Here is an 11,836-nt window from a genome sequence, read left to right as displayed (position 1 = left end):
GGGACCTTTAATGTTATCGTTATCGGTCCAATATGAAAATTTGGCTGATATATTAAAGCCGATAAATAATGGATTATTTCCTTCAGCTGAGAAACTTCAGATGCGAGATGTTCAACATGATGATTTTGAATGGCTTGAAATATGATTGGAATAACTTTGAAAGGGGAAATTACGGTAAGCAAGTCTGTCACATCTTCATACAATTATGATAAAAACATTATAATTGTGTGCTTGGGACATGGTGAGACTTTTGTTTTTGCAATCTCAAATAGTATATAAAAATGTGGATTTAGCCAATATATCAGTTATTGGTATCAGCCAAAATTCTCATATTTGTGCATCTCTACTACTTATAACTAATGTTATTTGCAGGGCTTGTGGGCGGGGCTTGGTTTTGTCCGTGGGGAATTGATTGGATGGTTGGATAGTTGTGGTTTGTTATTGGCTTATCTCATGTGATTGACAGGTTGCCACGCCAAGGTTGCCAAGAGATGCAGCAAGAGGAAGTTATTCTGATTCAAGATTATGAAGAAACATTGATTTAAAATATTAATAATGCCACACCACAGCAGTGTTTATTATTAATGCCAGGATAAAACTTTAACTGATTGACTCTTAAGTAAATGCAAAAATTCTATTTTAGAAATTCCTTTGTTGCATCATTGGCTCATCTCTGACTCTATAAGTATATTACATCTGGCATAATCTTCATTAGTGATATGTATCTTGATGCTTCTTTGTTTATTTGCGCGTGTCTCATATTTCAACTCAAGCACATTCTCCCATGAAACTGTTGTCACTTACTTTTGAAAAATCGTGTTTGTTTTGGTAGAAATGGCAAACATTTGCATATGATAATCTTAAAGGTCTGTATCTGGGACAAGGGCAAAATAATGAAATATACATTAGCAGCAAACATAAATGAGGAAGGCATGCATGGTAAAAAAGTTTCCAAGGCAGTTTTAATATGACCTTCAAATACCAAAAGTAAAAAGGAAAGTAATATATTAGTTTTAATAAAAATCAACTCCTGGGCCGTAGTTAAAGAAAGGCCCATAGTATATGTATCCAGTGTGTATGAAAAGTAAGGATTTATGACAAACAGGGTTTATGTGAACATGTTGGATATTAAGATGGCACACATCTCTCTCTCTCTCTCTCTCTCTCTCTCTCTCTCTCTCTCTCTCTCTCTCTCTCTCTCTCTCTTTCATCCCTCTCTCTCTCTCTCTCTCTCTCTCTCTCTCTCTCCTCTCTCTCTCTCTCTCTCTCCCTCTCTCTCTCTCTCTCTCTCTCTCTCTCTCTCTCTCTCTCTCTCTCTCTCTCTCTCTCTCTCTCTCTCTCCCTCTCTCTCTCTCTCTCTCTCTCTCTCTCTCTCTGTCCGTTTCATCTCCAGCTGCTTCTGTGGCCTATTTGAGTTTGGCAGGGGTACATTGTTAGCGTGGCCCGGGTCCGTGTTTCTGCAAGCGGGAAAGGTTGCACGCTGGTCATCGGTATGTAAATATGTTCCATTCTGTCAATCACAGAGCATAAATTGGGCTGAAAATATGTCAGTGTCTTAGCCTGGCGCTGAAAAAGTCTGGCTAGATTTTGTATTGCAATATTGACCGCAAATGACAAAACATTTTTTTTTTAAAATAAGATTATGTGCAGAAGTTGAACACGCGTCACTCTCCGCTTCAAGACTGATAATACTGTAACTGTGGTCGTTTCTGTGACATTTCAGGTAGGACTTGTAGGAAACTCAAAAGCGAAGACCAGGAGACTTGGTTGTATCTTCAGCAGGATTGATTATTGAGAACACGAGCTGTCGGCAGCTGCAGTCATCAAGTCTAACTAAGACAGTGTACATTGTAGTTTATATAGATTTTAGTGGGCGGTCCTTAGATATAGAGACAAAGCACCTGGGTGACGACCTTAAACAAAGCATGCAAATTAAGTATCCAGGTTTAGGAACCCGCCTTAGACTCTAGAGTGCATAACTATTCAACGACTGGGACAGGTGCTCCAATACCCATTAAAGACAAAGGGTGAGAGTCTCAGAGACTCATTTAAAGGGGTGGTATAATGCCCTATTCAGAAAATCTAAAATAAGATGTCCCCAGAGTGTGTATGTGAAGTTTTAGCTCAAAATACCCCACATATATTTTTTTATATAGCATGTAAAAATGGTCACTTTTTGAGGGTAAGCAAAAACACACCTTTTTGTGTATGTCCCTTTAAATGCAAATTAGTTGCAGCTCCCGGCACAGGGGGCGGAGCTTCAACAGCTTGGGTCCTTTTACCTCACACACACATGCACTGAACATTTAAAAAACTTTTAGCCTTTTATGTTCAAACCGGAGTCAGACAATGATGGAGAGACTCAAGAAGAAGTGACAACATGTAAAAGCAACAGGACATTTCTGAATGGTTAGTTGATGAATTTATGTAGCTTATGAGTAAGTTATCTTCTAGTCATTGATTAGCATATTATGTCATGATAATCTATAAATCGTGTTCAGGGGGCAGGGTTTATGCAAATTTTAGGCTTAGTGATGTCACTAACCCGGAAGGAATGTTGTGTAGTCTCTACCAGCCGTTTGTTGTAGTCCTTAAAAAGCCATTAAAGACAAAGGGTGAGAGTCTCAGTAATCTGACTCCTTTAACTTACAGTAGAAAGAACAGGGCGGGCAGGAACTTCTTGCTGTAAACTTTGCATAGCAGCTGATAGCATCATCATCATAACCTTAAATGCTAAATTCAATGTACTCTACCTTAGTTTTTCATGTTATGTTATGTAAGGACATAAGATCAGCAGATCTATACAGATTCTTAATTTTGTAATCCCACAGTCTGTTTGCTTGTGAATGCACTGACGCTAATGAATGTGTTTAGCCAACACTAGTGCCATTGACTTCTGCAGTGGGACAGATTAACGCTGTGTTTCTAAAGCAGATGTTTGTCTGCTTTTATCACATTTGATTCGTTAGATCAAGCAAAGTAACATGTTTCCCTTTGTTTAGCATAAGGAGCCTTTGTTAGCACTGTAAAAAAATAGTTTTAACGGTGAAAGACTGTAAAGTAGCGACATATGCTCATATAAAACATGAAATTACCGTAAAATTAACAGTTAAAGGGCCCTATTTTAACAATCTATGCACATGGTCTAAAGCGTAGGGCGCAAGTTCACTTAGGCGTCCGAATCCACTTATTCACCGCTAGTTTAACGACGGGAAAAATGGTCCCGGCACCCCCGGTCTAAAAGGGTTCTCTTAATAAGTAATGGGTGTGTTTTGGGATTTATGTGCGTTAAACCAATCAGAGTCTCATCTCCCACTCCCTTTAAATGCCAGTTGCGCTCGTGCCGTGGCGGATTCACTATTTACATGACGGAATTTGATAGTGGAAAGTCCGAACGCGTCTCCAGAGCGCAAACGGATCTGCTCGTGCGCGAGGTAAAAGTGTGCAAGCAGACCATCTACGGGATGAATATTTGGCATGTTAGTGTGCTGATGTGCGTCCCTGTGTGTGTAATGAGCAGAGTGTGTGTGCGTTGTGGACCCGCCTATAGGCACACATTATTAACGCACTCATTAAATAACAAAAGAAATATTGCCATTGACTTTAGACCAGGTTTCAGTCTGTCAATGGCTCAGTCTATTTCAGTTCCTCAAAATAGCAACGCTCCAACAATGCGCCAGAACACACACTCGTTCTCAGTCCAGCAGCTCATGGGCGCACAAATGGGCACAAATGCATTTGCTATTTAAACAACGCGGCGCAGGACGTGAAAATGATAACTGTGTCGGGCTGAAACTAGCAAAAAACACTTGCGTCGCGCTTGACGCTGCATTGCGCCGGGTGTAAGATAGGGCCCAAATACTGTTAATGTAAATATGAGAAAATGTGATACTTTTTGCATTACTGTTTTGTAAAAACAACATTATTTTACCGTAAAAACCCTTAAAACAACAGTAAAGTAAACCAAAACACTAAACAGTAAATCACTGTGTTTACTACAGATTCATGCTGTTAGAATGGTTTTTCACCTTGTTTTTTTTTTTTTTTTAAACATTAAGGGCCCTATCTTGCACCCAGCGCAATTGACTTTTTACACTGACGCATGTATCATTCCTATTTTGCACCCGACGCACAGCGGACTTTTCCCTCCACAGACGCACGTCGGTTAATTAGGGAATGAACTTGCGCTCCCGGGGGCGGTTCAGCGAAAAGAGGAGGCGTGTTCCGGCGCAAACGTTCCCTGGTGCTATTTTGCAGTTTCAGAAAACAAATCCGCCACAGACCAGGAGAAACCTAGTCTAAAGTCAGTGGCGCGTTATTCAGATGCTATTTTAAGGGCGCATGCTTGGCCATAATGTAGCGTGTGCACAACACACATACACTTTGCTTCTCTCATCTACACAGACACAGCAGTTCCCATTTTTGCAAACCATACATAATTGCAAGGAAAATATTCCACACGAGGGAAATCATTGTGGTGTCCAAGAAGATGTGAAAAAATAGGCATAACTCTGGTTTACACATTTACCCAAATTATCATACGCCTGTTTAACTGAAGCTAATTTGGGTGTGTTTCTCCATCCCCATACAATGTCACTTCTCTGTGTTTTACGGCCCTGATGAGAACGTCGGTCTCCTCGGCTGTGAACCGCTCCTGGCGTGCGTCTGGCAAATCCACCGTTATAATAGCAATCCGCCATGGAACAAGCGCGCCTGCTCTTAAAGGGAATGTGAGGGAATGTCATTTATCCCGCCGGTATAATAGCAACTGCGCCTGAGATCCGCCCACAAAGTTACTTGCGTTTCGCGCTTGATACTTGCGTTTCAGATCGTTAAAACAGAGCCCTAAATCACAATGAAATGGTCAACAAGAATATCTGTGTTAGTTTATGTTGTCACTGAGCTCATCAGAGCTTTGACATTTTACATGTTTCTCTCACTTGGACATCAGGGGTGTTGTCAAACATATAAATTGCTCAGTAAATTATTTAAAATAGTTTCAATACTCATTTTGCACAGTAACGATAGACTGAAACCAGCTGTGCTCTTTCACACTCTCTTCTCTCTGACACTGTGTGCATCTACATTAATAAGTCACTCTGAGGTGAAGTGCATCATTGTGATCATTTATAGATGAGCAGCTCATGATCCTTTGTTTTCAGCATCTCATGTTCACAGTAAATGCAGCGAGTTTAACATGCATTTAGAAACGCAACAGGCACCAGCTATTTTAACATTTGCATAATCGCCAACATTTCTGTGGACAGATAATTAGGCTACAGCATTTCATTAGATTTATAGTGAGAAGCTTCTAAACCTTTTGTCAAAATCAATAAAGAAATTAAGACATAAGTATTGCAATTTGCTTCTCTGCTAAAGAATAAGAGCTCGTAATGAAAAATATCATAAGCTTAAACATGTTCAAGGCAGTAAAACAGAAAACAGCTGCTACCACAAGTTTGAGAAGGCATCTGAAAGAAAATATTTGACTATATTGATACAAGTGAATCAACTGATTATTGAATTAATCATTTATATAAACAAAGAGCTAAAGAAAACATTTGACTAAGTAGCAGTTTTAAAGCTTCGGTATATAATCTAAAGCTTGTATTTATTTCTATTAATTTAAAAAAGGGTCATAATAAATAAGTAAATATATATACAATAAATATAATACATAATTAGCAGCATAGGCTAATTCCATCTCTAAAAAATAATAAGTGCATCAGGGATTTTTTGCACATTACTCACAGATGATTGGTCTGTTCTTGATTTACATTTGTTTTGCAAAGTTATCATGGTCAAAAATCAAAATCAGCCAGTTTCAGTTGATAAGAAAATACTTTCATTATGGTTTTAGGTAAATACAACATCTTCCAGTTTTGTGTGCATAACCTTAATGTATAGTTTAGTCATTTCGTCACCAGTCTCTGGTTTGTTCTGGTAACACTATTCACTATTCACTATTAACTAGTTGCTTATTAGCATGCAAATTTCGAGCATATGGGCTGTGTATTAGTACTTATAAAGCATATGTTAATGCCTTATTCTGCATGAACATATTCTACATCCCTTAAGCCTACCCAAGACTAAAACATAATCACTACAGCAACAACCGTACGTACTACCAACAAGCTTCAATCAGGAGGTTATTGAGGGAAGACTCCTGGTTAATAATGAATGTGTGTTCCCTAAATACCACTGTTCTTCAGAAGCATTCATCTAAAGTGCTTCTCCATGACTACACTCGTCTCCCTCTTCATTTCTCAATATTTCTTCAAAAGACTTTTATCAAGGTCAGATCTTCATCTAAGTGCCTGATTTGATGCTGTCTGTACAGAAACAGGAAGAGGACAATGAGGAGAACAGGATTACTGGGGGTTGTAGTTCCTCAGCGAATGCTTTCCCAGTAATCCTATTATCCCGGCTCAGTCCGTTGTGCTCCAGTTCTGCCGGGCCGCCAGCGTTTCTGATGTCATCAGGTGATTAAGGACGGACGGACAAAGAGTGTCACTGAAGGAGATCTGGAAGAGCATTTTTCCCGTGTTTTTTTTTCTTTTTTTTTTTTTTTTTTTTCAGTGATGTTATTAAACTGCCCGATCCTCTGAGCTCAGTGACCCGTGAACTTCACTTTGACCACACGAGTGGAACTTCATGAACTTTTTGGACAAATAATCTTACAAAAAAGGTTTAGTGGGAGGTTTTCTATTGGTTTTCTAAGAAACAATAAGATACTATGGGGCCAACCAGTAGGTATACTAAAATGTAAATTTAAACGTTATATGAATATATAAATTATTTGGAAGTTTTACCACTAGGTGGCGCTGTAACCAACCTTGTTCGGTAGCCACAAGGAAAGGGTGGCAAATACTTCTGTGATTTTTTTTTTCCCCCAATGCTTAAGATGCTGCCTCACTATCGACTTTATGTTGACTTTGATTTTAAAGACTATAGTGATGTTTTTTTGTTTGTTTGTTTTTTTTTCAATAATTATTAATCTTCAGTTACTGGATGGCACTATCCCCAACTTTGTCAGATATTTACATTTATATTTATGCATTTGGCAGACACTTTAATCTAAAGCGACTTACATTGCATTTCAAGGAACACATTTACATTCTTATCAGTTCTTGCTTTCTCTGGGAATCGAACCCACGACCTTGGCGTTGCGAGCGCCAACGCTCTACTGTTTGAGCTACAGGAAAGTCAGATAATAGTTTAATTTCAAAAGTCAAACCAAGAAGTGCCTCTATTATGCTTTTTCAGCTATGACCTTTCATGCAGTGTGTAATAAAGCTGTTTGTAAACGTAAAAGGTCTGCAAAGTGTCAAAGATCCACGTGCAGATAAAATTAGTTGTTTTCTCTCAAAAGAAAGAAGTGATTCTGAACTGAAACGAGTCAGTAATTCAGTCTCTCTTCCTGTTAAACATACGTAGGTTTGTAACTACTTTGCATAATGCCCGCCTCTGGTCTTGATTGGCTGAACAGCGTCTCTTAGCCCCGCCCTCAAACACTGTAGTGTATCTGAGACTGGAAGAGTTTGGTTCGTGTTGTTCGTGTCGAGAAGACGCTGTTTGATGAGATTGACACGGTAAAACCCACGCCATCGTTACTGTTCGTATCACTGTATATCAAGAGCTGAGATTCAGATAATGAGCGTTTGGTTTCTGACCAATCACAGCAGACTGGGCCATCTGACCAATCACAGCAGAGCAGCTCTCAGAGAGGCGGGGCTTAGAGAGACTGAATCCTTGATGGAAGTGTTTCAGACACTGAGAGAGAAGACCTGATGCTGCAGTGGAGATTATGAGGAAATTAAAGTGTTTTTGGATGCATGTAAACCTGTTGTAGAAGACCTACACTACACAGTTGGGAACCTTTAAAATAGTATAATAGGGGCACTTTAAGCCAAATTATAGGAATGCTATAAACATATTTATTAAATAGTATTTTCTGACCAGTAAGTTTAAAGGAACACACAGGCTTTTTGGGACTTTAGCTTATTCACCGTATGCCCTTGTGCCAAATATGATGAAAACTAAAGGACGAAAATTGTAGGTCAAACCCCCCAAAAAAACAAAATCAAACATGGTGGTTCAATCTAGTAGGTGAAAAATGTAATCAATAAACTCAACATGAGGTTAGAAATCAGAGGAAAACCAATACAAAAAAAATATTTTCCCAGACAAAGGCTTTTTTTTTACGCTGAAGAAAAACAAAAAAATTGGGGACTGACTCAGTTAGAGGACTCTCAGACCCATCCCAATCAATGCACCGACTCTCATTATAGTGTTCACTGCGTGGTTTTAGGACCACAGAAACCCCATCACGAGAACACCAACAGACGCATGTGCGGCCCTTAATGAGAACGCCCTAATCGTGTGTCCAAATCTGACATAACACCCTACAGGTTTAAGAGTACAATCGATCTATCCTGGGTTAGTCCTGCCATCTTTAGCTGGAGCACGGGGAATATTCATGACATATTGTTGAAGTTTCGCGTTATCCTCCTCAAAGAGCAAAGCTCAAATCTCTCTCTGCTCCTCTGTGATTGAAGATGCTGATCGGGATGATAAATCTTTGTCCTTATTGCTTTCTTCTGCCTCGTGGCACATTTTCTCAGATCTGAAGTTGAGAATGAAGATTTATGGCGTCTCATGACTCTTGTGTTTTTCTGCAAATTAGGAGGCTGTTGTTATACAGTTGCCACAGCACATTTACAAACACATGCATCTTAAATAAGCCTTTTTTATTATTACTATTTCATTGGACATTTTCCTCAGTTCGGTGACAAAAGGAGGAATTTGTTTCTAATCACTGGACTGTCTTTGCCAGAAACAATTTATTGAGATGTCTTACACAGAACCAGCATGTGCAGATCTAACCTCACTGCTTTGTTGTGTGTGTGTGTGTTTATTTAAAACAAAACTGAATTCATTCATAGTGAATGCACAGTGATTATTCAGTGACTGTTTCAAAATAATGACTAGCATCAGCAAGTTTCACATGCTTGAAAACGTCTCAAAGTAAAGCTTGATTGGCAGCGAATGCCGTCTCCTGGACGTGAGAGTAGAAAAGCTTCAGTGTAGAGGAACACACACGCCGCTCCTCATCTTTGCTGCAACAAAAGGCGAAATCCTTGAACTGATGCTGCCTCATGCATGGACCATTTCCATTGAATTTTCTCAGAAACCCAAGGCTTGATGTACAATAACCTGAGGACAGTCCATTATAAGTGGCTTCACCTTAATGCAGTGGCTTTGTACCAAATCATAGTGTTTGCTATATGGAATAGCACGCTGGTCTGCCAATGTATCTGCTTTCATTACATGGTGTAAATTAATGTCCAGCGAGAACCTCTCTGAACATGGTTAGTATCTACATGAGCCACAACAATGGCATGGTTTAGACCAGAGGCGTTCCAATAAAATTGCAGGAGGTCCAGTCTATGCATTTTAGGTCTATAATTGGTTTGCATGGTAATTAAATGAAATGTGCATTTGCAATCCCATGTGCATTTAAAAAAAAAAAAAAAAAAGATAACATTTTACTTTAAACCTTTATATTATAATGCATTATAAAAGTATCTGGGTAACAATTTACAATAAGGTTCATTAGCGAACATTAGTTAGCCAACATACTAATAATGAACTGCACTTCTACAGCATTTATTAATCTTAGTTAATATTAATTTCAACATTTACTAATGCATTATTAAAATCAAAGGTTGTATTTGTCAGCATGAGTTAATGCACTGTGAACAGCTGGATTTTAATTAACTAATATTAACCAAGATTGATAGATTCTGTAATAAATGCATTGCTCATTGTTAGTTCACGTTAGTTAATACATTAACTAGTGTTATCCAATGAACCTTATTGTAAAGTGTTACCAGTATTTGTAATGCATTAGTTATGCCTTGTAATGCATTGTATGGCCTCATGAATAACTATAATCACGGTTATAATGCATTAAATCACTTATCTTTTAATTGTTACACCTTTACAAAGTATAATGCATTTTTACTTCAGTAACAATTATTTATGAAAAGATATAATGCACTATAATGTACATTATGAATACCTATTATAATGCACATAAAGGCTTTAAGTAAAGTGTTACCAAATTGCAAGCAATAGTACTTTATATAAAAGGGAAAGCTCTTTAAATTAGTAGGCCAGAAATATTTAAACAGATAAAGCTGGATTTGATGTAACAGTCAGACTTAGCAATTCACAGTAATATTTGTAAATGCAATTATTTCATTTCAGTCAGATGTGGAAACAAACGTGTGTGAGAGTGTGTGCGGCGCATCAGGAACAGACTCAGCCCATCTGTCATATGAAACTCTGGTTTTTAATATGATCTAGTTGTGTCACGTCACAGACTCCTTCCACCTCCAGTGTGTCTGTTGTCAGGATAATCAGTGATGTGAGGGATTATCCACGGCCCGTGAGGAGCCAGTCATGGGTCAGGATACTAACTGGTGACCTTTGGTCTAGAGCAACATCAAAACACAGACTTTAGCTTATCATTTAGACATTGTAATTTGGTTGGCACCAACCTGGAAATATTGACCAGCAAGTTTCATGTATAGGATCATTAGAGCAAAATTGTAGCGTGGCCAAGATGGACAATGAATTTTGATTCACGGTCAGAAAATATTCCATGTTATTATTTTTATTTATTTTTACTTTTTTTGGGAGAGTAGTTTAAAACTACACCAAAAGTTGATGTTCATTTGCTAATTTAGACATTGTCATTTGATTTCCCCAATCTGAAAACAATGACCAGCAAGCTTCATGTATAAGATCATTTGAGTCAAATTGTGACATGGCCAAGATAGACAATGAATTTTGACTCTATGCTCAGAAAATATGGCATGTTTAAAAAAAAAAATTAAAACACTTTGGGGAGAGATTTTCTTGAGTAGTTTAAAACTACACCAAAAGTTGATGTTCATTTGCTAATTTAGACATTTGCTGTAATAAAGGGCAAAATCCTTGAACTGATGCTGCCTCATGTATGGGCCATTTCCATTGAATTTTCTCAGAAACCCAAGGCTTGATGTACAATAACCTGAGGACAGTCCATTATAAGTGGCTTCACCTTAATGCAAATTGTCATTTGGTTTCACCAACCAGAAAACAATGACCAGCAAGCTTCATGTACACGATCATTTGAGTTCAATGAAATTGTAGCATGGCCTAAATGGACATTACATTTTAATTCCATGCTCAGAAAATATGCCATGTTTTTGGGGGGAGATTTTCTTGAGGAGTGTGAAACTACACCAAAAGCTGATGTCCATTGGCTATATACAAGTAAAAGTGCTATTAAAGAAGGACAGTTGCTATAGCATGAAGTTCCTGGACCGTTTGAACAAGTCAATTGGCGTTGACGGTCGGGTGGATCTCCATATCAATTGCTTTCGCAATCTTAGCAATGAGCTTCCGATACATTAAGCACAAAGCATCGTGATTTATTAGGACATTGTAATTATATCCTGGCAGAGCACGAGTGGTTTGGGTTTGGGGTGAAGCAGTGGACTCGCTCACACACAAAGACTCATTCGCCTCATTAGCCGCCGCGTTCTCCAGCATTAATCAGCATTTCATGTAATGGGACGCCAGTGGAAGGACAATACCGCACCGTCTGCAGTTTACCCACCACACATCGATACTGGGCTTGGCAGGGGAAGACGGTGGTTGACTTGACCTTGGTGGGTTGAGAGGCTTATTTCTGTTATGTGGGGGAAATGTAATTGACGTCGATATGTTTTGAGTGCTTGTGAAGAACGTGAGTCCGGTTCTCTGTCTCCATTGAGTTAAAAGC

The sequence above is a fragment of the Leuciscus leuciscus genome (assembly GCF_965113295.1).
Source record: "Leuciscus leuciscus genome assembly, chromosome: 5".
Taxonomy (NCBI): domain Eukaryota; kingdom Metazoa; phylum Chordata; class Actinopteri; order Cypriniformes; family Leuciscidae; genus Leuciscus; species Leuciscus leuciscus.
This window is presented reverse-complemented; position numbering follows the sequence as displayed.